The sequence below is a fragment of the Rhinolophus sinicus genome, linkage group LG04, assembly GCF_036562045.2.
Source record: "Rhinolophus sinicus isolate RSC01 linkage group LG04, ASM3656204v1, whole genome shotgun sequence".
In the NCBI taxonomy this organism is placed as follows: Eukaryota; Metazoa; Chordata; class Mammalia; order Chiroptera; family Rhinolophidae; genus Rhinolophus; species Rhinolophus sinicus.
Window position 1 is genome coordinate 32,889,226 of NC_133754.1, and position 27,742 is coordinate 32,916,967.

Consider the following 27,742-nt stretch of genomic DNA (forward strand, 5'->3'; position numbering starts at 1 on the left):
TTTGATGAAACATTTATTTTATCTTTAAAATGTTATTTTTCTTATCTAATCTAAACCTTGTGCACCAATTTATGATCATTTTTTAAAAATTTGTTCATAGAAGAAATTTGGTTGAAATGTTAGGATTTCTATTAGCACTACTGTCATATTCTTAGCAAAATGCTTTTTTTTTTTTTAATGAGTATAGGATTTAGTAAATAAATTATATTATAGGTTATTATACATTGACATTGACTATCAGGACAGTCCTCCACAATCCAGTCAGTTTATTACCAATAAATTGATAGTGTTTAGTATAATAGACAGAGTTCAGGGATTCCAGAAACAAATAAAAAGTTCCTGTCTTTCAGCTGCCTCTTGGCTCCTGTGTAATCTTGGGCAGGTTATTTCATCTCTCTAATCCACAATTTCTTTGTTAAGTCTACACAATACCTACCTTATGGAGAAGGTATGAGGATCAGTAAAATTTTGCAAGAATATATAGATATATTGGGATATTATTAACATCTTTTAAATAATAAAAATTATGTTTTCTGTGTCCCATAGCAGAGTTTTTTTTTAGTGTGATCTACATAAATATCGATCATTTTGATTAATGCCTGAAACCAGCCAGGTGTAAAAAAGGCTAGAAGATCCAGAAGATCTCTGTATAATTTTTCCAAAGTGTCAAATATTATAGTATAGCTTGAAGCACTAAAGTTTATTTTATTATTTATAAAAAAAATATGTATTTAAAGGGAAGTATGAGCAATTCCTTGTGTTTTAGTCATTTGTGAAGCAAAAGTATATTTATGATTCTGACTTCCAATTATAGAAGAAACTGTTCGGTTGGTGCAAAAGTAATTGCAGTTTTTGCAATTCTTTTTAACCTTTTAAACCTCAATTACCTTTATACCAATCTAATATTAAAAAGTAGATTATTATAGAATTCATTTAATGACAAAAGCAAAATTTTGTGTGCTGTATCTCTCTGTATTCATTGAGTTAAAAGTAACATATTTGGTTTCCCTTTATTTTATAATAAAAGTTTCTCCAGAGAAAGAAATAAAAAAGTATGGTGCATAGACTATTTGAAACTATAGAATGAAATTAATCAAATATCTAGATGTTGCCCAATACACAAATATGCAATATTGAATATGCTAAATTGAAATATTTTTTTTATTTAACACAGGTTTGAGAATGGGAGGTGGGAGCAAATATAATTAGTATTTTATATTTACTATTTAAATAATAAGAAAACATATATAATGATATAGTATAATTATATAAAATATAAAAGTTCCTTGCCTTAAAAATAAATAATGAGTATAAGAATAGACATATGTATAAGAATATATGAATATATACATATATATGAATATACATATACATACATATTCTTGTAGTGAACAGATTTTGCCATTGAGATATTCTTTATATTGTCAACAGCAATTTTTTTTTCCCTTTTCTCAGCGATTCAAGGTACACTAATATGCTGGCCTAATAGACAATTCAAAGCCTTTGGCTGTATATCTGCAATAGTCACAGGGAAAAAAAGTAATCCCATTTAGAGTTCAAGATCAAGTACCAGGATATTAGTACTTTAACATAAAGAGAGATTTTTCTAGCTCTAGAAAGTCACATAACTCATATCCTATAGTAGTAATAGTTTCATTTCATGTTCAGGAATGTATTTAGGAAGATAGCATGTTGTATAACTGTGCTAGTAATAAAAGCAGTTTTTATCTTTAACATTTAAATGTATCAGTCTCTCTATTCAGGGTTTTAAAGTACTGTCACTTAGTTCTCACAGTAATCCTACAAGGTAGATTGCGTTCTATTCCTGTTTTTACTTGAGGAAATTGATACTTAGAATAAATAGTGAAGACAACAGAAGTAATGTAGCTTGTACTAATATTGAAAGTTTTTTGTTTTGTTTTATTTTGTTTTAAAGAACATTTTCCTTGTTAGCATCGTAAATCAACACTTATGGGGAAAAAATCTGAACAGTGCCCTAACCACTGTTTCAGTCCATTGAGTACCCACTATGTGTTTATTATATTTAATGACACTAGTATGTGATTATGTGTTACTTTTAATAATGCCTATTTAAGCAACAGTTTAGATTCTTTTTGCTCCACAGCAGTGAAAATAATTCTGTTGAAACTTCCTAATAAAGTGCTTTATCCATAGTTATTTGTTTAAATCTTAAAACAACCCTATTATTATCCAGATTTACTAATATGGAAACTGAATCACAAAGATGGCAAGGGCTTTGTACACTATCACCTGGCTAGAAAGTGATCCATTCTTCTAAGACTTTAACCCAGGTAGACAGTCTCTAGGGTTCTTGGTTTAATCATTATCTCTGTGTACCACGACAGACAATTAAGTTCATGAACTTGTTGCAATGATGTTGCTAAGATTTTTGTTTTTGTTTTTTTATATCAGAGGGATTATTCATTATGAATTTGTACCAACTGGACTAACAGTTCACTGATTTTACTATATGGAAGTGCTGAAAAGGCTGCGTGAAAATGATAGATGACCTGAATTTTTCGCCAACAATTCATGGCTCTTGCATCACAACAATACACCAGCTCACATGGCACTGTCTGAGAGAGTTTTTAGCCAGTCAACAAATCACTGCATTGGAACACCCTCCCTACTCACCTGATCTGGCCCCGAATGGCTTCTTTCTTTACCCGAAGATAAAGGAAATATTGATTGGAAGACATTTTGATGACATTCAGGACAGCAAGGGTAATACAACAACCACTCTCATGGCCATTCCAGAAAAAGAGTCCCAAAATTGCTCTGAAGGGTGGACTAGGCACTGGTATCAGTGCATAGTTTCCCAAGGGGAGTACTTTGAAGGTGACCATAGTGATATTCAGCAATGAGGTATGTAGAACTTTTTCTAGAATGAGTTCACAAACTTAATTGTTCGACCTCCTATTTCTTTTAATATGTTTCGACTTCAGAAATAAGATGCCATTATATCAGTCCCTAGCAGGGAGATTTACTTTCATTTTTAAATTAATAGCATTTTAATTAAAAAATATATGAGAAATAATGTTCACTGATGTATAAAATCAACTATAATATCAAGGCATCAAAGGTTCTTAGCCAGGTCTCTTCCTATATAATTCCAAATTTAATAAACAACACAAATTTGTCCTAGTTTTAAGAATTTTTCTCTGAAAAAACTAATGACTCTCCTATATTTGCCTTCAAAATGGATAGCTTTAGTTTTGTGTAGAAAGTAAATCACCCATAATTTATTTTAATAACTAAATTATTCTGGAGTACCAACAAGAACCAGAAAGCTCCTCTGCATGGATAGTTTTGAAAAAATGTAATAACATAACAATAACTGACAACTTGATGTATGAGCATTTGTAGAAGTGAGGATATTTTTAAAATCACAGCAAATACACTGAATTTTAGTAAAATATATGTAAATAGATAAAATGAAGATCTAGACCACTATAAGCCCACACATTACTGTGATGTGAGTAGAATAATTACATTACAACATAGTGACCAAGGGACATCCATCCATAGACCTAATTCTTAAAATCACTGCAGGTAGCTTAAGAGAAATGAAACAGTGGTCTTAACCAGTGCAAATCTTGTGCAAATCTTGTAACTGAGTAAAACTCTTGAAAATATTGAATGCAGCTGTTGTCTTGGCCAAGTTTGTCAACATACTGTTCTTAATCTGTGTCTGTATTTATCACTCTATTTTAATTAAGTTTTTCCCATGATACGAGTTATTTTTACTTGTAGCATCTATCTATCTATCTATCTATCTATCTATCTATCTATCTATCTATCTATCTATCTATCTATCTATCATCTATCACATCGTATCTAATCATCTATATATCCATTCATTTATTATATTTAGCCACACAACATATAGACCAAAAGCATTTATCTAGCATTTTCAAGGATGCAGAAGTGAGTATGTCAGTGACATTTTAGCCTAATTCAGAGAAGATAGAGCAAATGTGGAAAAAATGCAGAGTAAGTATAAACCATGGACACTAATTATATTTCATACAACTTTGTTTTCCCACTGTCTACTACTGGCTAAGTTGGGCTCAATACATGTTTATTGAAAGAATAAGTGAACTGTTATATCAATGTCGAATCAAGCCTTTCTAACACAACACACATACAAATTGACACAATAATTACTGAAAGTTATATCATAATATGATTGAAGTGGGGCTATAACTTTTTGTCAAGGATCTGGGAGTTTTAGTACTTTTGCATTACTGTGGCTTCTCTATCATGCTTTATTATCCTCATCCGCCTTGCAGCCCAGGAACACCAAGGTCATAATCTAGAATAATTATAGCTGAAAGCCACTGCATGACCCCTTGAATTTTTATTAGTCATATATAATTTTTGCAACTCACCTCAAGGATTTCAAATTGATTTAAAATCTGTAGGACATGGGATGTCAGAATATAAAGACAATTAAAAATTGGGACTTCTCCAATGAGTACCAAGGAGAAGGTACAAAATGGGTTAGGAATTTGCCAGACTCTGTCAATTTTGTTATTTTCCCCCTAATGTCTACTTTATATTACTTATACAGTTGGTTCCAGTTGATGATGAAAAATAAATTTTGTCCTATCTTGGCTTAATAGAACCCACTCTATTCTGGCCGTAGTGGGGAGTTAATTTCAAAATTCTATTTCTTTGCTCCAAGATTCAGCATCAAATCATATCATTAATAGTTTAATCCTAAATTAATTATCTTATTCCTTAAAATGAATGTTTGCAGTTTCTTGAGTTCTGGTCCCCATTTTGTTCCAACTTGAAATTCTAAGCCACAGGTCCCAGCCTGTAAACCCCATTTCAAAGTCCACATTATGTTCTATTAAAAAAATAAAATTGCCAAAGGCAGATGATGTGAATTACTGATTGTCAAGGAATAATCTTCACTGATCACTGACCTCCAGTGAAAAAACTCCATTATCTCAGATTGTTTTGCTTATTTTGAGATAGTTTGGCCATTTGGAAAGCACAATCTGGGAGACCCATTAAAAATAGATGAGTTTCAGATATTCCCTACTACTCTGCATGCTTCGGAGCAACAGAGGATTATCCAGGGGTCTGCTGGAGAGCCCCTGGGTTGAACCAGGCCTGGTGAATCAAAAGTTTGAGCTATATGACATTGGGTTTGGTATTCCTTGATCGATAGGTATAAAAAGAGTCCAGGGTTCATCGTAGGTTTTAGACCACCCCTCATACTGTGGAGAAGTCTTAATAGACCTGAATCAGAAGAGGTTTTACAGAATTTTCTGAATATCCCTGTTGTTTCCTGAGACCTGTGGTCACAGGAATGAAAAAGCAGGATCCAAAAATAAGATGCCTAAAGTTATAATTGTAGCATTGATTGCCACAAAACCATGAAATCTGAGTTCAACACTGTCATTTCCTCATTGTTTTCATTCACTGGAAGCACACAAACATGTTGGGACAGCTGGTTTCATTGGCAAAGGGTCTTTACTGCTTACAAGAGTATGCCCTGCATGCCTGGGCTTATGCCTTCTGAGAATTCTGACCATCTGCCCATTTCAGGAAAGCTTTCAACCCAAAGTGCATTAGATTATCTTGCTTAAGTTCAATACATACCCAAACTGGGCCTCCAGGCATTCTGGAAACCTTGGTATAAATAATGCTCAGATAAACTGATATTCTGGTCTCTACGTACCCTATCTTACATATAGAAATGTAATCCTCATGGATACAATCTGTTCCTAGACAGAAATATGCTTGTATTGTTCAGAAATATGTTTCTATTCAAGCTAGTGATATTTTTCTCTGATATGCACACTCTAAACATAGGGAAATTCTCTTATATGTCAGAATCATTATGGTTTGTTTCTAACTGCCTTTTTTGTCAGTGGAATCTGTTTTTCTCTCAGAGTGATAATGAGACTGATAACAGACATGATATTCCAAACTGGTTGTCAAATACATTAGCCAGTGAATAGCCCATGAATGCGTACCCGAGAAGACCTGTACCGTTGGTCATTGTCTAGCTTTTACAACATGTAAGACAGTTGGTTTTTTTGTTTGTTTGTTTGTTCGTTTGTTTGTTAGTGGAACTGCCATACACAGCTATTAATCCACAGGTACTAACCAGATTGGGAAATGAGTTCTAGGAAGTAACCTGTTAGTTACATATACTGTATATTATAGGCTGATGCCATGTCGCTCTCTGGAGGCTAGATAGTATAATAGTTAAGACCAACATTCTAGAAAACAATTGGTTGGGTATATTTCCCATGACTTCCACTTACTCCAATATAATCTGAGACAAATTACTAAATTTGTTTCTTAATCTGTTCAAAATGTGGATTTTCATATTGTTCTTATATCATATATAAGTCTGATGGGGTAACCAAGATGCAAATTCCTACGATATCTGGGTCTTTGTGATCATAACCTTTTCAGGTTATGAATGTTGAATTTATTTTTAAAATTGGGCAGGGACTTACCAAGATATGTCTGGGTAGATTACTTGAATGCCAGATGCATTCTTTCTTGCTCACATTATATAATAAAATAGTATACGATATTATGAGAATAGTATCATATTCTTATAAGAGTATAAGAGAATATAGGTAATTAGTGGTCTTCATCATTATGCCTTGTTCTTAGAAAATATTTACCGCTTTGATAAATTAATGCATTCATATATGGGAGTTATAATCACTTTAAAGCAATGATCTCAAATTTGGAGTATGTGCATTCCAGGTTTTGTGTAAAATGATTTAATGAAATGTAAGAAATAAGTATAATTTCAAATTCTAACTATTTTATGGTTATAATTTACATGATGTATTAATAATCAGCATACAAATAAATGTATAATACAAATATAAATGTGAGGTTTCTTGTATTGAGATAGTAAAATTTTCTCTCCTTACTCCCTTTGGTAGACTTCTCCAAGATGTAGTTCCACTGCTCAAATTTAGCACATGCCCTTCAATGCCAAATTCATAGAACCCCTGAGAGCACTACTGGTGTCTCCGGGACTTTTTGAAGCAACAGCCAGCACATGAACAAAGCTCATCACATTGATTCACAGCATTGTTTGTCTCGGGTGTTTTTCCCCCACAGCCTCATCACCATGGACATGCACCTCCCTAATAAAGTGAAATAGCACCTATAATTCTTACTACATCATTGAAAATAGAATGGAAGTAGCATGGAAAATTATTGAGGATAATTATATATCTATATTTACTTTTCAATAAACTAATCAAATTTAATATTACAATAAAAGTTAAGTCTAACACATACCATTATTAGATATTATAAAAGGTTACATTTATAGTAGAAATTGCTAAAAAATATTGTAGGGTCATCCTTCCAAACCAGATAGATTTTTTTTCCACAAAAGATATTTATGCTGAGTTTTCAAATACAAATTCATGCCTAAGTAGTGATAGCATCATAAATGATGACTGGTTTACATCAAAACATTTTCAGTAAGAATATAATTTTTATAATTCTAAGATGTTTTCTGATGAGAACTAAAGGAGAGCTTCAAGGATTGTCTTAAAAAATATATTTAATTTGCAATTGACAATTCCTACACACAAAGAATAGTTTACTCCTGTTGTATATCATAGTGTTCAGGAAGTGAATACTTTATCATTATTCTTCATGCAATTTGAATAAATGTCTCCATGTTTTGCTTGAGCAATTTTTTCTGGTGCAATTTTCAGTTTTTTATAGCTCTGTGGCAAGAAAACAAATGTTTTGATTTTAGTATGTGCAAGACTTATCTTGCATTCCACAAAAAATAAATTGTTTTTATTTCTTTAATATAAGTATCATATATCTACTGTTAAACATAATTTTTAGGAATTTTATTTATGTTATTGCCAAAGGGATTTTTAATTTATACTTTCTAACCTATTTCTCGTATGCAGGTTTTTTTTGTTGTTGCTGCTTTTTTTTTTTTATTTTGTTTTGTTTTGCCTATTTAAGTGGGTATTCACCTACTTCAGTAAACTGAATGTTGTTGTTTTTTTTAATTCAGATTTTGGTGCAGAAGTTATTAAACAGTCATTTAATGAGTATCAAAATAAAAATGTCTTTAAGTATTTTTATTTTTGTTCACCCAAATTTGGTGAAAATAGGTCAAAATTTTACTCTGTAAATATTAGCAACACTATGAATACATTGGAAATTCTAATACAAAAATAAGATTTATTTATATAAATAATATATTTTATTTTACTTTTATGTCTATTTGCATTTTGGCCATCATATTGGAACTTAAAAGGGAAGACGTGTTAAGTAACAACATGCAAAATCCAGCACTCTTGTATATAGTAGGTGGTAGCTAAGTCTTTGTTAAGTTAACAAATTGTCCAATATTCTAGAATTATGCTATACATTTTTCTAATATATATATTTCTGCTTTTTCATTGTTATGTATAATGCAGATCATTCAGACACTATTTATGTTAAATATGTATGAAATTCCTAGATACTTTAGATATTAGTATTAAGCTAATTATCACACTTAAAATACAACTGAAATAAAAGTCACATTGTTAGAAGATATGGAATACTATATTTTCTATATATTGAAAATGCTACTATTTTCTTTTGAAATAAAATATACTTAATACATATTCTGAGTAAACACTTATCTCCATTTTTCTGAAATCCAACAATATAGTATAAAGCTACATTGGTTTCTTAATTTTATTTAGAGCAGCTTGGAAAGAAAATTGTAGAACAACATATTTTACAGTTTTTATACCTTTTCAAATGTTTTCACAGTAAACATATTTAGGTAAAATTCAAGAGTTTTTATTTCTTTAACAGCTCATAAAATGTACTGTATTGTTTTTTACTGTACCAATCCTTCTAAGTTTCTGATTCTCTTTATTCGATCTATCTTTCACAGGCTCTACATGAAAAAATATGGGATTTTCAACACTGCAGCAGAAGTTTCTATATTATCTATTCACAAGAGTACTGATATATGATGTTGTCTTTAAACGGAGTGGATTCCAAGCAAATAAATGATCTGCACCAAGTTTCTCCTTCTCTCCAGCCTCAGATATCCCTATACACCAGCCATAGCTCTGTGGGCCCATTCTTGTTGTTTGCTACTGATTTGAAGTCAGGGCCAGAATTAAACTCAGAAACACTGATAAAGATAAATATAGACATAATCAAAACTAGAGTCTGATTTGGTAAGGCTATAATGGTAAACCTGGCACCATAACATTATTTGGGATCACTAATGTTTTATTTAATGTGGTACTTACTATGTGATATTCAGATCACCAAAGATTGTTCAATAACCGTGAATACGTTTGAAAAAACAATTTCTAAAAGTCATGTTTGGGTATTTTTATCTACCTCATTTCAAAAAGGATTTGTAGAATGATATCACTATACTTTTGTTTTGTTTTGTTTTTTAATATTAGGGCAAAGAAAGAAGGGACACAAATTGTAACACGTAAGGGAGCAATTGCTACAGAGATATTATGTGTTTTGAAGTAGAAAAAAAATCTTTCAATTTCTAAACCTAGACGTCTACATGATCATTTACATAATTTGTAATGTCTGCAAAATTAAATAAAACAAGTAAACATTCCCCAGTCTTCTTAGGAATTTTCACTTATAATCCATAATCAAGAATCCACAACTGAACCATTCTCTAATAATAGATAACATATGGATAGTATGCCTTACGTATACTACATAAGTTAAATATATAGTAAATGTACATTATAATATAATACTATATAGTATATGTATTTGTACAACATAATTTGTGTGCATGTATGTCTATGTATAATATGTACTGGGGGAAAGAGTGTTATAATGTCACGGTAGATTTTCAGCTCGTGAAGATCTTTGAAATTTTTAGCGCCATCTAATATCGTAGGAATGTGATGTGATGTGTTCTGTCTTTAGTGGATTTTACTTTCACCTATTTCTCTTACAGCTGTTGAGTAGCATGATATTACATCATTTTCCTAAGGGTTGAGGATATTACATATACGAAATACTGGGTTTTAAAAGCAAACAGTTCCTAAAGAAATTAAATGTTTTGCTATGATGACATGACTATAACAACAAACCAGATCATTGTGATTTAAGTGTGTTCCAGGCTCAGAGTAGATAATTATTGAGGGCCATGTGGATCCCGGGTTATATTTCAAGTCTGTTGAGTTGATAGTCTCCTTCTTCCCCTCTCTCTCTCTCTCTCTCTCTCTCTCTCATCCTCCTCCTCCCCCACCTTTTGCCCCTCCTCTCTACTCCTCTAATAGCTGAATTGTAGCTTTTTAAGTATAAAACAGACTATACGAGAAATGATTCTGTTTCTTTTAATTCTTAATCCTTATTGCTAAGTGTTGACTATTATGTTAGCTTTCTTATTTCCTTATGACTAATTCTTTGTAATCCATAATTATTTTCATTGCCCTTTCATTTTTCAGTTCAGCAATATTTTGGTAATGAAGAGACAGCACATTTATGAAGTCACTAATTGGATATCAAAGAGAGAAAAGACCGGAGGGCTTTCATTGAGCAGGTACCTTGAGGTCAGAGCATGTGCAGCCCTACCATGGCCAGTAACAGGCATATAAATCACTTACCCCTTTGCTTTATTCTTCAACTGTGAAATGAAGGACTTATGCCTGTTTCATTCAACACTTCACCATTGTAAAATTTCCTAGTGCCTTGTAGGCAACCAACTTACGTTAGCTACTTTTGTTTCCTTCAAAATAGGGATTTAGTTTCAGGCTTAAATTAAAAAAACCAAAAAAAAACACAATGCTTTTCAAAAGAATATTAAAATGTCTTCTGAACTTCCGATTCTAAAAAAAAAAACACAGCTTTCACATTGTAAGCATTTAGGTTCTAATTTCTTTACGTCATAAAGGAAAAATTATTTGTTCTGTTTGGGCATATAACTACAATATTTCCAATAATTATTCTGAATTTTAAAATATAAATAGAAAAAAATGATTAAAACAAAGTTTCTAGCAGTAGATAATTATGAAATGACACTATGTCTTATGCCTTTTTTAATCACTTAAACAATATTTTCAATTTTCCTAAATCAGCTTATTTGGAAATATCTAAGAGTCGTTTGGAATCACACAAAAGAAATCCAACACACAATAGCTGTTGTCCTTGGAAACTTCAGGGTTAATTCCCTATGCAGTGCACATAAAACATAACTCCTAGTGTCTGTGTGGGTTTTAACTGATGAAATGAAAGAGAGAAAATAGATTATATAAGTGCTAGCATTGTTTGTTTGCTGGCAAACACAAGGTTTTTAGCTACCTGATTTATTTAGAAGTATTTGAGGGTGTGTGTGTGTGTGTGTGTGTGTGTGTGTGTGTGTGTGTTTCCTCTTCTCCCCCTCCTCTTTCATGAGTATATATAATAACAATCAAAGGTAGGAAAAAAAAATCACAATGTAATCTGATGCTGGTAGGAGAATAGTTATTTTGTTTATATGTTTAGTGACACAATGCCAAATCAACTGTGTTAAACAGTTTTGTATGACAAGACTAATAGTGACTATTTTTGCAGAATAAAAAAAAACCATTGTGCCCTTTTGCTGTAGAAATGGGAATTGTAGAGTGCTTGCAGCATTCTTTCTTCTCTAACAAGCTGCACAAGACTGAGGTAAGACTGCAGATGCTGATTTACTTTGCCTTGTCTCATCTAGGAAAAAATAGCGATGGCTTGACTTCTTGTCTCACTGAAATGGTACAATTATCATCAAACAATAAGTGGTGAGGTATTGCTCCTCTTAATCAGGTCCAATAGAGTCCAGGACCTGTATGCTGTTATAATAAAAGCTAATTAGTGTGTAGGATGTAATTTGTGTCAGGCTCCGCTCTCCTTTATTCCCTAGCAGTTTGTGACAGTCACAAACAATCATTAAATCTGCTAGGACTTCTGATTTCAATTTTTTTTTTCTTTTTTGTGCTACTTGATCCATTAATTTACTCTTTAATTAACTCAAGGTAACTGAAATTGAAGGAAAAATAATGTACTGAACTGTTACACCAAAATAAAAAACATCTTATGCCTGCCTCCCACTACTGAAGAATAAGCTTGCTTCTCTTACATGACGGAAGAAATGAATGATCTTAAGAGCTAAGGAAAATGTCTGTTTTACTACAATATTTTGTACAAGAGGGTGTTATTTCTACTTCTTCCCTGTCCAAAATTCATCACCCTCTACATCAAAATTTTGTAGTAAGTGTCAGTACATTTCAGCATTATTTTTCCCCCAGCTATTGAACAAGTAAACAGACTGAAGTGGTAGTACAAAAAAGTAAATATTTCTTTTAGATAGTTATAAGAATAGTTGGAAACTATAACATTTTTCGGATAAAAATGGGATTTAAGAAAACAGATTGAAATCAACCCTGGAAGAGGTAGGTGATTGTGGGGTTAGAGGGGTACAGTTTTTGGTAAAATAAATACTAGTCAAATTACATTAAAAAAATGATACCATGTATTTATAAAAATATAGAAGCTAGTTAAATAAATAATTCTCATCAAATTTGTTACCTTATTTAGTAAATAATTATATACACACACTATGTGCCAAATCCTATTCCAAATATTGTGATAAAAAAGAGTAATATAATAGAAAAGTGTCTCATGAACACGAAGAGGAATATTACATATGGCCATCAGGGGAGAGCTCTCTAAAGATGTAGCATTTGGTTTAAGAATTAAATTACGAGTAGAAAATAACATAAAGTTCAAGAGACATGAGTATTAGAAAGTCAGAACAGCACATGTAATGTTCATTAATGTATGCACGAACACAGTGAAAGTTTGCAGTGAATAAAAGAGAAAAAAGATAAGCATTATTGCATTTTAGGATGAGGGAAAGCACAAAATAACATTAAAGTTTGAGCTTAAGTTCCAGAGAACAGTGGATATTGCCATGTCGTAAGATTGGTAAGAATCAAGAAGGAATGTGTTGCAGGAGAACAGGGGTTGTGTTTTAGGCATGCTAAAATTGAGATACTTATTCAGTATTTTAGTGGTAACATCAAATTGATATCTGGTTATCTGAGTTAATTTTTAACTTTGCCATCAATGTTCTATAAACTTTTACAGTATACATATAAAAATGATAACTTGGTGTTATATTCACAAAACTGGGATTAGATCACCTAATGACCAGTTAATATTATAATTACTATTTCCTATTTTCAAAGACTTTGAATGTGTTTATCGTGATATGAAAATATAATTCCTTATGCCTCCTAATCTACCTGTTCTACACAGCAAGTGTTCATTAACTAAGTATATATTGGGTATCCAATTTAATTTATTTAAATTAGCATATCATTAATTTAAATTAGCATATCAGTATGTAATTTTGGAACGTGTAGATAATTAATATTTATTCCTGATAATAAGAACACCACTTTGGAAGTGAGTTACAAAACAAATACATTATCAGACATAATAAAAATTAGTCTTTTCCTTACTAATTCCACAAGTATATTTGGCTCGTCCAACACTGGTCAGACACTGTGTGAAGCACTGAGTGGACAGTGGTGAGTGCATGAAGATTAATTTGGTGTGTCAGGAATAGTGATTTACAACTTTAACAGTAAGATCAAGTAGAGAATGAGGAGACATGTAATGCAAGACAGAATATGAAGCACATTTGAAACCCTTGATTTTCAGAGTCGGCTCACATTTGTTTGGTCTGTCTCTATACAACTTCAATGAATCTAAATTCGATGCATCTAACTTCAAGGTGTTGCCACATAGCCCAATCTTTCTCAAGCAAAGCACTATTGACATTTTGACATAGATAATTCCTTGTCGTTCAGGCTGTCAGGTAGTTTGCAGGATGTTTAGCAGCATCCCTGGCCCTTACCCACTAGCAGCATCCCTGGCCCTTACCCACTAGAGGTCAGCAGTAGTCCCCCAGTTGTGGCCCCACAACTGTCCCCAGGCATTAGTTACAATAAATGTAGAATTATCTAGAAGGTATTCTACATGTTAGGGCTACATGTAGAAGACCTTCTAGATAATTCTACATGTAGCCATAACAACTTCTCTAAAAAAATAAATAAATAAAATAAAAATTCTAAATTAAAAATCAGAAGACACTTTGACAACTAATATGACCATCAGAATGATCTGAGGATGAATCTTTAAAGCCCAGGGAAGTTTATGATTTACCTAAGATTATATGGAAGGTTTGGATATAGATTAGCACAAAAATGCATAACTCCTGAATTCTCTTTCTACGTTCTTTCCACTAGAACTCTGACTTTACGCATGCTTATTTCTCATGATGGTGTCATGAACTGCTTTGTCTTTAAGTATCAAAGTGTCTCATTGGTTTTATGTGCACTCTCCTGATATTTTTAAAACTTACACACACACACACACACACACACACACACACACACGTTCACACCTCTCCCATTTCATCTAGTCAGTCACAGAACTGTATAAGTGATTCTAAAGAACTTTTTAAAGCAGTGGTCATTCTACCTTTCATCTCCATCTCTATTAGTGCCCCGACCCAACAACTTCTATATTTAGACTTACTGGTTACTTCATGTTTGTACATCTGAACTCTGCTCCAAATTGTTCTGTCTAGTCTCTCTGTACTTCATATAGCACACTACCACTAGATGAATCTTAGACACCACTGTAATTATATCACTCTATCCTAAATGTTAAAGGATTCCTCCAATTCTGGAGAGCACATTTTAGGGTATACAGTATTGGTCTCTGTAAAAAAAAACCAACTTATTTATGGACCTCCATAAACTATAAGCCAACCACCACTTATCAGCAAGACTTACTGTCGCAGTATTGCTCTACTCACCTTGAGAAAACTTGAGCACTCTGTCTTAAAGACTTTCTTATATTTTCCCCTGTGCCAGAATAGCCTATTTTCTCCTCCTGTCCAAACCCTACTCTTTTTTAACTACCAAAGACTCCCTCCACTAGGAAAACTAGCCAATTTCAGCCCTCACTGATGTGTCTCTCTTCCAAGGCAACAAAGTATATTTTCCCTTGTTATTTTCAATTAATAATTTGCTATTGTACAATATCTCCTGGAATTATTTTTTTAGACCAGCTTTTGATGCAAGATTTCGTGGGTAAATACAAGAAGTCAAGCAAAGGTGTTTTTTGAGATGAAAACCCAGTTTCACTTGGATCCCCTCTCTAAAATATACAGCAGAGTGTATCCCATTTCCAGGAAAGTGAGATGAATTTTTGCAATACTATAGCAGGCATTCAGTGTTTAGTAACATCTGGTCACTTTAGGGGGTGGTCTGTGCTGGCCTGGGATAGGGTGGAGTGGAGAAAAGATGTTATCACAGTAACTGCTGGCTCTAGGCGTCTCTGAGTCATGTAACTTCAATAGCACATTGGTAATCTTCCAAAGATGGTAGAGGCCAGACAATAGAAAGAGGATCAACACCCAGACTTTAAAAGAGATTACATTGGAGCTGACAAAAATATGTCATTTTAATAATTTCAGTGCTGTTAACCATTAATGCATTTATTCATTCTTAGTTTCAATAGAGTAGAAGGTTTTGGCAGCAGGAATGATTCACCTTCCATTCCTTTTGGTAACCTCTCACTAGTAAGCACTGAAGCTAGTCATTGCTGAGTCAATAATTGCTAACTCATAATTCAAATTAATTAGCACTTATCTTTTACATGATACCATGCTTATGTTATAGGTTTTTAAATTTGTTATAGTGTTGTGCAAAATTAGGAAATGTTATTTACACATTTCGGTTTCATTTTCCCAGTTTTATAGCAGAAGCCTGGGGCTTTTGTAGGAAAATAATTGCCAAGATTTTCAATATACCACATAAAGCATTTGGCTCTCTTCAGCAGCTTCTTTACTTGGATCACTTAGGATCCTCCCCTTGTGTGCATTTTTTATTACTGATATTGTATCTCTGCCAGCCGGTGTGTCTGCTACAAGTGATTGCAAATTAAAATACTAGTTCTTTTTCACGATATTTCAATTACATCTCCTTCAAGTCCTTCACATAGTGAAGACTAAACTTACCATGAATATTGTTTTAATTTTTTGAATGTGACACTATAGATTTTTATTGAAAAATATTTTTTTTTCTTCTGGCTTTTACCACAGTGACTGTAGCTATAGTGAGGAGAATGCAGTGAATGTGATGTTTAGCTAGAAAAAAAAATGCAACATTTGTAAGTGAACATTTCATTTTTTATTGTAAGTCTATCTTTCTCAATACATGATAAATTTATGTCTGTCTTATTTTCTTGAATAGAGAATATTCTGCTAAACACAAATAATCTAGAAGATACAGTTTTCAAGAAGTGATTCTTTTTATCTAATGACACTTCTCAGCCTTGAATATTATTAATCACATCTGTTACTTAAGGTACAGTCATGGAAAAGATGAGATGTTCATACCACTAGCTTGAATAATCTGTTTTACAACTCACTGAAATCATCTCAATTAGTACATAAAACTTAAAAATTCTAAAAATGGAAAAAGATTTATTTTCTGCAATCTGCAATGTTTTGCTGTATAACAGTAATGTGGTATTTATATTTATTACCCTTTATTAGTAGATTATTTTGCTAAACCATTAAAACTGCATAATAATCAGTATATTAAGTATCAAGGGTAGTCCCTTCAGGTCGTTTCCATTATTTCTGAGTATAATCATTGTAGATATATATGAGGTGTGATCAAATAATATGGCAATATGTTTAAAAAATATTACAATAAAAGACACATTGCCGTTAATCCCCCTCAAAATACTCCCCCCTTGCTTCAAACACACTTATCCCATTGTTCTTGTCACTTTCTGAAGCAGTTCTGAACGTCCTCTTTCATGAGTGCCTTTAGTTACACTGCCATGGGTGCCTCGATGTCCTGAATCCTTTTGACTTTGGGGAAGAGCCAGAAGTCACATGGTGCCAGATGTGATGAATAATGTAGATGAGGACACACTGTAATGCTTTTATTTGACAGAAATTGAAGTATACCACAAGTGATGTATAACATGGAATGTTATCAGGATGGAGGATGATTGAAAGCACACTTTAAAACACACCTCTTAATAGTAGCTCACACCCAACTGACGGCACTAAACAAAATGAAACTTATCACACACTGTTACTAAGGTTTGATGCGCCCCTTCCCATATTGAAGATCCCTGCCTTTCCGTTGAATGGTACTCTGCAGCAGCATTCAGCGTATTTTCTGCTCACAATAGGAAAGGATCCATGTCACATATCACTTCTGGTATGGCAATTACTGCCAAATAGAAACATTGCAGTGTGTCCTCATCTTATTCCTTACCTTATTCACCAGATCTGGCACCATGTGATTTCTGGCTCTTCCTCAAAGTCAAAATGACCATGAAAGGTAAATATTCTGAATCTATTCAGGACATGGAGGCAGCCACAACAGCACAACTAAAGATACTCAAGAAAAAGGACATACAGACTGCTTCAGAAAGTGGCAAGAAATACGGGATAAGTGTGTTCAAAGTGAGGGGTAGTATTTTGAGGGAGATTAATGGCAATGTGTCCTTTACTGTATAATTGTTTTATTTAAATATTCACCACTTCATTTGATCACACCACATATGTGTATATACAAATATATGCATATATTATATTATATCATATTATATATTCTCACACATGTCATTTTTGTTGAATGGGGGGGAAATGAGAAGATATCGGTCAAAAGGTGCACACTTTGAGTTATAAGATGAATATGTTCTGGGGCTTTAATGGACAGTATGTGACTATTGTTAATTATACTATATTGTGTACCTGAAATTTGCTAAGAGAATAGATCTTAAGTGTTCTCACTTCACATGCAAAAAAAAAAAAAAAAAAATGAGAGAGAGAGAGATAACTATGTGAAGTGATGGATGTTTCAGTTTGTGATAATAATTTCATAATATAAAGGTATATGAAATACTAAATTGCACACCTTAAGTCTATGCATTTTTTGTGTGTGAATTGTACCTCAATAAATCTGGAAAGAAAAATGAAATGCAAGTGCATAAAAAATAGGAAAAAAATAAAAACTCACATTAAAGAAAAAAAAAAAAATTACTGAGGTGCTGAAAGAGAAAAATAGGAGAACAACCAGGGTGAAAATACAAATTTCTAAGGAGAAATTGAGAAAAGAAATACATTGTATAACTGTTGCCAGAAATCTTCAGACATTCCAAAACATAAGGATTAAATCTAGCATGACATATAAGGCCATAATCAGTGACATTCCCATCTACCCTTCCAGATTTCTTCATTACTTTTCTTTACAAGATGGTATATATGTCTACCTTTACTTTGTTTTATTTCTTTATTGTTTTTTCCTCTTTTTAACTTTTCGTTCCATCTTAAATAAGAGCCACTTCTTTCAGGCACTTGCTAACCTTAACTGTCCTTAAAGTATAATGCAGGAGACAGAAAAAGAAATCACAGTATTGGCAGTCAGGCAAATTGGAGCCTGGAGAATTCCATCATTTATTTGCCATATTTCTCAACTGTAAAATAAGGAAAATCATTCCTTTTAAGATTAAGTGACGATGTTTTGTGATTTTCAAGTAAGGTTACATATGTGAAAGCAATTTAAAAAGAGCAATGCTTTATTGGATTGATCCAACTCAAATACACCTTGTTGAGGAAGTATTTCTGTGTCCCACATCTAGGAAGAATCTATTTCCCTCTTGGTTACAAAAGCTTTTAGTTTATATCTAAGTTATAGGAGTTATTCCACAGGCTTCAAAAAAATCCCTCATATTAGATTGGACGCTGTTTGAAGTTATGGGCATTATTTATTTCACTCATGGACTTTCGGCATTAGCCAGTACATAACCTCCACTAGATAAAAGTTTATTGAATAGGAATTTCTGCATTATGTTTTGCCTGTCTGTCTCACTCTGCCCTTAAACATAAAATGATGCATATTTTTGCATTTTTCTCTTTTTTCCTTATACTGGTATAAAAGTTTATAATGTTGAAATTTATCAGAGTCCAGTGATTCTGGAAAACAGTGATGATTAAAGAAATGTCAGACCCTACTTTATGTTCCCATATGATTTAGATAAGATTCAAGAAGATTTCCTTTTACCTATGACAAAGCCAAACACATATCCTCCAAATTCCCCCCTCCCACATTGTTTTTTTTTTGTTTGTTTTGTTTTTTTGCATCCTAAATGTGCAGCCCACTAACCAATCTGGACAAAATATCTGACTGAACCAAACTCTTAGCTACTTTCTCTCCCCCAGGCCTCTGACTTTTTGTCCCACACTCAGCCTGATCCAGCATACCTGAACCTCTCCTCAATAGCTCCTCCTGAGAACTGGCTTACAGGGCCCTCCCTGATCAACTGTCTGATCATGCCACCCATTCCCTCACACCTGGTTCTTTGTTGTCTCACTCCTCCCTGTAAGAGAAGCTTGTAGACTGCTTAGTTGGAGTATTTTCTCTATGTCAATAGTCCCCTTTGCCCTATTGCATTAGTGCCTTTCTTCCATTGCAATCATCATTTCCATTAAAATCTTACCTAAGTCGAGGCTTTATCTATTTCTAGTTTAACCTGAATCTTTAATTCCTTCTCCTCTCCCTATTCATCTAACCTCTTTCACTGTTCGTTTTCTCTTGTCTCCAAATTCTCTTATACATTTTACTTGTATTATTCAATCTGTGCTCAGTAAAGTTCTCTGATCCATCTTTCAGTTACCTTCTAGGTGCATAACATATTTTCCAATCAATCCTTGGCCTATTTACTTCAAATGGCTCCATTTTTCATTTTTTGAAGCTCCTTTTCATATTCCTTGTATTTTTCATAGTATACACTGCTTTGCTCATTGTCTTCATTCTTCCTTTTATGACTTTAGTTACTATAAGCATATTTTTTTTCCTATAAGGGGTTCTGGTAGTTTATTAATACTCCTCTTTGGTTGTGTTTTCTGACTCTATTATGTTAATTTCTTACTGTTATACTGTTGAAATGCAATTGTTTTCCTTTAGGAATTCTCATCTGCCATAGTTATGGAAGTGTGGTGAATTTGGGCTGGGAGTTATTGTTATCAATGTCATCAATGTTAATTTTTCTGATTTTAAAAATTTTACTGCAGTTATAAAAGAGAATGCCTGTTTTTGAAAAATGCACACTAAAATGTGTAAGGACAGAGGGGACTGGAAACTGCAACTCATTTCCAAATGTTTCAGAAAAAGCATACATACATGGATATACTTTATACATTTACATGTGTATACACAGGTAAATAGAAAAAGGTAAATAAAAACCTCCAAAATGTTAACGATTGGCAAATATTTAATTTTTTGCATTTTTCCATAAATTAAACATTTCAAAAGTGAATTTATAGAAACTAAAATAATAAATCCAATCATCTAGCAATTTATTTATCTCTCTGTTATTCTTTCTCTCTTCAATATCCAGTGTTAATATGCTATTTGCTTGGGGAATTTGTTCCTTAGCTGTCAGTTTTCTTTTTGCTTCTAGTAACTGATTTCCTCTCTTTTTTGTACACTTGGCTGTTTGTATTTTTTCCTTGCCATATTTTTCCAGAAATTCTAGGTTTTTGTAGTGAAAGTTGGTCCCCACTATTGACTGAATTAGAATTGTCCTATTTTGTGTTTCTACTTTTATTTTTTAGGCTGTGTTCCCTGATTTGCTGCCTCAAGGCAGAGCCCTATAAAGCAAATGTATCTCTTACTCATTTTTTGTCTTTATTAGTAATTTGCTTATTGTGAAGTTGTGTGGTTCACTCAGCTGGATTTAAAGGATAGTTTTATCATGCACTAGCTCTGTGACAAGCATTGAGACTAATCTCTTGTCTTCTCATAGGTTAAATTCAGATACAAATGATTATCTCATATAACCAGTAGAATAGAGGCTCTTTCAAGGATGACAGAGAAGGATGAGATTAAAATAGGTGAATCATAAGTTCTTGCAGAGAAGTGTGATCTATTTAGAGCCAAAGAGCAGCTCTAACATTAAGGTGATTGTTTTAAACCTATTGTGCAGCCGTTAAAAATAAAACAGTGTGCTAAGAACTGAAAGTAGTAGGAGGCTATTTGTGTTTATCATTTAACATTAATCCACATGACAAATAATTATAGATCCACTTTCTCTGTCAAGCAATTATGGAGAGAATACGTAAATGTGGACCCAAATAGATGAGAAAGGTGGAAATTAAAGACAAAAGCATTAGACATTTTCTGAGAAAATAATGGCAGGACTGCTTACATTAGAAATGAATGATTAGAGACAAAAACAAGTGAAAGATGGTGGTGAATATTTAAATCTGAAGAATAAAACATTATGGTGTCAGCAAAAATAAAGTAGTAAAAGTTGGAAAAGAACCATAACATGAAAAATGTAGAAGGTGGCAACTTTTTAAGAAGCCTTATTGTTATTATGTTCCTTGTAACTATATGCTTGAGTTACATATGATAATAACCTAATTCTCATGCTCAGAATTTTAAAATGAATACCAATTTCTCATTTTCTTCCTGTTCTCTACTCTCAAATCGTCAGTATTGTTGCTTATATCATTTCCATTTTGCACATTTACAATCTTTGTCAATCATTCATTCTCTTAGTTCTCAAAATTTATATTAATTAATGTATATAATTTATTAATATATAGTTTCTGTCAATATATTTATATATTTATATATATATGTATATTGAAATTCCATAATTTAATGAGAGTACATATTTTATATATACTTACAAACACATAATATATATTAAAATACACATTATAATTTGCCTAACTTTAGTTTTGATCAATCATGGTCTTTCCATTATATCTAAATTGCTCAGCTTTCATAATTTGGAATAGGATATAAATTCAGGAATTAAAAGAAGAAACACAAGACCCAGTACCAACCTAAATAAATCCTAGATCTATGGTTGTAGACACAGCTATCCACACATATTTAAATGTACTAACTGTACATTTACTGTTTTGAGACTGTTTTAGGTTGGAAGAGTAACTTAAAAATGTAACAAAAATCCGAATCTCCCCACATCCTCACCAACATTTGTTTTCAGTTTTAGTTTTTTGTTTGCTTGTTTTAGTTATAGGTGTCCTGGCAGTATGGATTAAAGAATGAAATGTAAGACTTGAATCTAAAATTACCAGAAGAAAACAGGGAAAATCTTAATGGCATTGGTCTTAGCAATGATTCTATAGATATGGCGCCACAAACACAGTCAACAAAAGCTCTTACTGAATTATACTATTAGTTTTAACTTTTCAATATTCTTTGCAGATTTTTACGAAGCTTTTCATACTATAATGTTATTCTAACATTTGCAAGCAATTCTATACATATATCAAATGACTAATTCTAAAATTTTCCTTCTCCTTCAGATATTCCCCCTCACATCATAGGTAATTATCTACAGTTGTAGTTTTGCTGTGTGTGAAACTTGTCTAATGCCTCAGTATGAAATTGTACCAGTCCAGTAAAAAAATTCCTTGTCATTGTTTAAAAAATAAATATTTGCAAGTCAACACCCCCCCCCACAAACACACACCACTACCACTAATATAACAAAAACAGTATAAGCCTGTGAGGTTAAACCTATGAAGAGACACTAATATTTAAGCCCCCATAAGATTATCACTGATGACTAAAAATAATATCATTTTTCTATTTGTAAAATTTATCTTTTCCAACACTATATGTCTATTTCTCTTTGAGTGGAGAACTTATATATGTTCAAAGTCTCACAATCTTGAAAAATTCTCCTCAGAGGCTAAGGGCATAAGAGAAATGCTTCTTTGCTATGCATATATTCATCACAGGAGAGATGGGTCTCTTTGAGCATGAAGTGGTGTGCCAGACCAATAATGTGAAACTTGCTTTTCTGCTTGAATTAAAATATTGCTCTGGGCTCTTACCCCACTCAACAAAGCACAGGCTTTTATTTGGTATCATTTCTTATTGCTGCTCTGCAAATTCTATTTTATTCTTGAATAAGGAACTCATGCTGTGAAGGGAAGGCTCTGTTCACTTAAAATTACCTAAAGCCTTTGGAAAATGTCTTTAAACCATGCTCTGCATTGGCTGAGCATAGTGGAATTTATGTAATTGTCAAATTCCTGGATTTCACCTTAAACACTAAGTGAACCAAGAGGGTTCCAGAAACCACCCAACAAAATTTTCTCTAAGTGTATTGTGTTTCTTTATATGTACTTAATTCAATATTCATAAGACCCTGCAAGACCATGAGAAAATGGTCATTTAATTTATACTGTAGTAGAAACACTAGGGCACTTCTCAGTAAATGACATTGTCTTCTAAGATTCTGACTCTAACATGAATTTAATATCACTGACTATGGGAGTGGAAGAAGGCTTTTCAACCAAGTGAGGACATCCGTGGGAGTGATTTTCAGAGCTTATTCTGTGTTGAGGTGTTGTTTCTGAATTTCTTCTCAGAGAAATTCAGCATCTTTTCCTTCTAAAACAGATTTAACAGTCAATACTTAAGACAGCTGCTTTTTTTCCTCTGTAATTCACCTACCTATTTATCTTACCCAATGACCCTGCAACAAAATACAGAGTGCTTCTAGGTAGTTCAGGCAGAGAAACTTTTGAAAACTGTCAGAAAAGGTATAACTTTTATTTTGAAAGTACTGGGCAGATTGTGCTTCAGTTTTAGTGGCTTCTTTTAATTTGCTTTTAATATTTTCAATATCATGTCTTGATATTTAGATTAATAAGTCTTCACAAATATAACTGATTCTGAACGAGAATGTTAAATATCAATTGTGATTGTCTTTTGCTATGTGTAACAGTTGTTTAAAAATGAAATATTTATTTTTCTTAGGTAATTCACAGTTTGGAGTTGAGCAGCCATGGCTGGTATGTCTACCCACATGTCAGGTCCCTACTACTCTGGTTCTTTATTTATTTATTTACTTTTTAGTTTGTGGTTTGCTGCCCCATCATCCTAGGATGTTACTCTAGCACCCAGTATCAAGTGTGTGTTCCAGATAAGAATAAACACAAAGGGCAAACAAGCATACTAGCTGAAACATGAGAGAATTACCACTCAGTGTAATGTATCAATGTAATGATACACATTCATCATGGCTTTATTTTTTACAGAAACATAATAAATCAGAAGCAAGAGCTTTTGATCAAGCTCTCGTCCAAAGAAGTATCTGTTTTTATTTTATCAGATTACTTCTCACACACTGTCTGTCTAAAAACCAAAAAGGCTGAGAAATTAATTTTTTGAAGAAGAAAAATAAGACTCAGTATTAGGCAAGCAAGTGGCAATATTTGACATGTTACTAAACCTGTATATGATATGCTATGAACCCACTTGGCATAACTGGCTCAGTTCCTACTTGCCATAATAAGTTAATAAAATTTATTGGTGAAAATTTGTATAATTTTTGAGTTGGGAAAGTAATTTGTCAAAGTAGAAAACATATGAATTGATAGGAAGCTATAATGAGAATATTTATTGAATAAGTATTGAACGAGCAATGCCGTTAATATTTTTATAGAAACATGCTAAATAAACACTACAGTTAGTGGGGTGAAATTGCATATTTAGTGTTATTTGTTATTCAAACTTCCAATTAAAACAAATTATCACTAGAAAAAGTCTTCATAAATATAGAAGGATAAAAGCTGTCACAGCTAATACTGCATGCTGTCTTTAAAAGTCTGTAGTATTTAATAGCTTTAACCTCAGAGAACCTCTTTCTCATATATGCTTGCATTTTAATGCCTATGAAGGCATATTAAAATTAATTGTTTATACTTACTGGTGCATATATGTTTATGTGCATAAAGTATTTCTTTCATTTTTGCTGTTTTTACCTATTCCCACACCCTGCATGCATTTCTGTTATGTAACTTTTTCATCTCCATTGGTCACTGCCTCCACCCGCCCCAAATAAGATTTTCCTTCCATTTTCTTTTAGTTCCTATACAATAAATGGGAACATTTTAATTACTTTTATTTTATAACTTTAATATACATCGTTTGACCTAAATTCCATAAGATAACTGTTTAAAACATGATAATTATATATTTTGAAACAAATAGGTATATAGGTTTATATAGAAATTTTTATAAAGTGATCTGTAAGGCTACACATTTCTGATAATTGCTTTCGTAAGTAATAATACTGACATTTCCCCCCTGTATTTCAGCTTTTAATAGTCTTGCATCAGAAGAATGTATATTTTGGAGTGTAGTCCCATCTCTCACTTAACCTCAACACAGGAAAAGTATGTTTCATTACACAAATATTGGCAAGTGAGAGTTACCTGATTACTTTTTCATCCCTGATAAATTTGCAACTTTCTAGATTGTAGGGGATATAAAGAAAGTAAAATAATTTCATTTATATAATATGCTTTCAGGGGAAAAATTGAATTCTGAATAAAATGTTTATATATCTTAAGAAAGAAGAAACTAATCAGTGCTATAGAAGTAATGTAAGAGAATCCCTGCATCCAAAATTAACTTCAAATATGCAATAACAAGTTGTATTCATGTGTACAGATATTAGGCACTTTAAAATATCTCATCTATTTGCTAAAAGATACTGTTTAACTTTGCTATATTGTGTATAGATTTAAAAGGACAATCTTTGATTTATGCTAATAGACTAAAAACTCTCATACTTTCTGGTACATTAACAGACCTAATTTCATCAATTTAGAAGTACGTTATTCTCATTCTCTATTAAAAATTGTGGACAGCTCAATTTATTACATTAATTACCAACTAATCCCAGTCTCTCCATTTGTAATCAACGTGTAACCTCAGTTTCTAATTCACCAAATTAAAATAATTTAATATTGTAAGACACACTGTTTTAAAATTATACAATATGGACATCTAAGAAAATAAATATCAATTGCTTTGTAATGGTAATCTTTTACTTACCATGCTTTTAAAACAGAGGAAATGTTATCAAAATATCAGAAAATAGACATGTGTTCAGTTTTCTTAGGTTATTATAATCTACACAGATTCATTACCCTGCTTATTTAAGAACACCACTAACAACTGTCTACTTTAGCTCCGATTCCTTCTGCCTAGAGGACTGCCTGACAGATAGTTGTAAAACTACCCACAATAGGGCGACGAATGAAAGAGAAACTTCCTATGTCATGAATGACTTTAAAGGAATATTTTGAATATAAGTAGATCTGTGAAATTTTAGTCCATTGCAAGACTTTATTTCCTAGTGTGAGGTAGGAGAGAAATAGTTCTATCTACCATATTGTACATAATCCATTAAATAAATAAGTTCTAATTTAGTCAGAGGAATATGGATAAAAGTCATAGGTCTAATAAAAATCATAGGACTCTTCAAAAGATTACTATTACCTTAGAAATTACCATTAGGTTATACTCAATTACCATGTAGACTTTGTGTTAAAAATCCAAAGAAATATGTAAAATTACATACATTTTGGTACAATACTTACAATCCAGGGATATTTTATCACTAAGGAATAATAATTCCACAATTTTTCCTGATATTATGATTGCAAGTGCCTAGCTTTTCCTTCCTTGCTTATGCATCTAGACATGTATTAATATCTATCATATGGCCCAATTATTACTTACCTGGTGGTAAGTCTTTTAAATAAAGAACCAAAGAGAAAGATACATTTTTTTCACATCCCAACTTGATTTATGTTTGGACTTCTGTTGGTATTTGGGCTATCTCAAACACAAACATTTTATAATAAGGACATAGGCACTTAATACAATGCTTGGCATTGATTGAGTTCTCAATTTAAATGTGTGTATGTGTGTGTGTGTGTGTGTTTCATTCCTTCTTGCCTAAGTATTATTCCTCTTCCAGCTATGTTGCCTGAAAATGAATATTACTAACTTGAAAGTATAGTGGTATATATGCTGTATATTTGAAATTAACATAAAATAATCCTCCATGTCAAACATAATTTAAAATATATCTAATCAATGGTATTGTGATAGCTATATATGGTAGTTAGATGGATAATATACTCACTGGGGTTATCACTTTGTGAGACATATAAATGTCTAATTGCTATAGTGTTTTGTACACCTGAAACTAATAATAAAATAATTAAATAAATAAATAAATAAATAACAATATAGTGATGTAAGTCACATAATATAGGTCCAATAGTGTGATTAAACAGTAAACTCTGTAGTGAGTTTACCCGGGAGAATGCTTACATCAATTAGCTTTTACTGTATAACAAAACACCAAAACTCAATGGCTGAAAATACTAAAACTCATTTAGCTCAAAATTTTGTAGATCAACGAGTAGGCTAGGCTTACACAAGTAGTGCTTCTGTTGGTCTCTTATGGGCTCACCTCTGTACCTGTCATCAGCAGCCATTCAACAAGATGGCTTCTCCATTTGACTGATGATTAGCTGCAGAGAAAGGAGAAACTGGGCCATGTGTCATCCTGCAGGCTATTGTGGGCTGGCTCATGGACAACTCAAAGTTGTAAGAACAACAAGACAAATCAAGGCCTAACACACAAGTATTTTTCAAGTCTCTGTGTCACATTTTCTAGTCTTCTCATTAGCAAAGCAAGTCACATTATCAAGATTAGAATAAGAAAGAACCTATTCTCGGACTATAAGAAATGTTGTAGACTCAATGTTTGTGTCCTCCCAAAATTCACA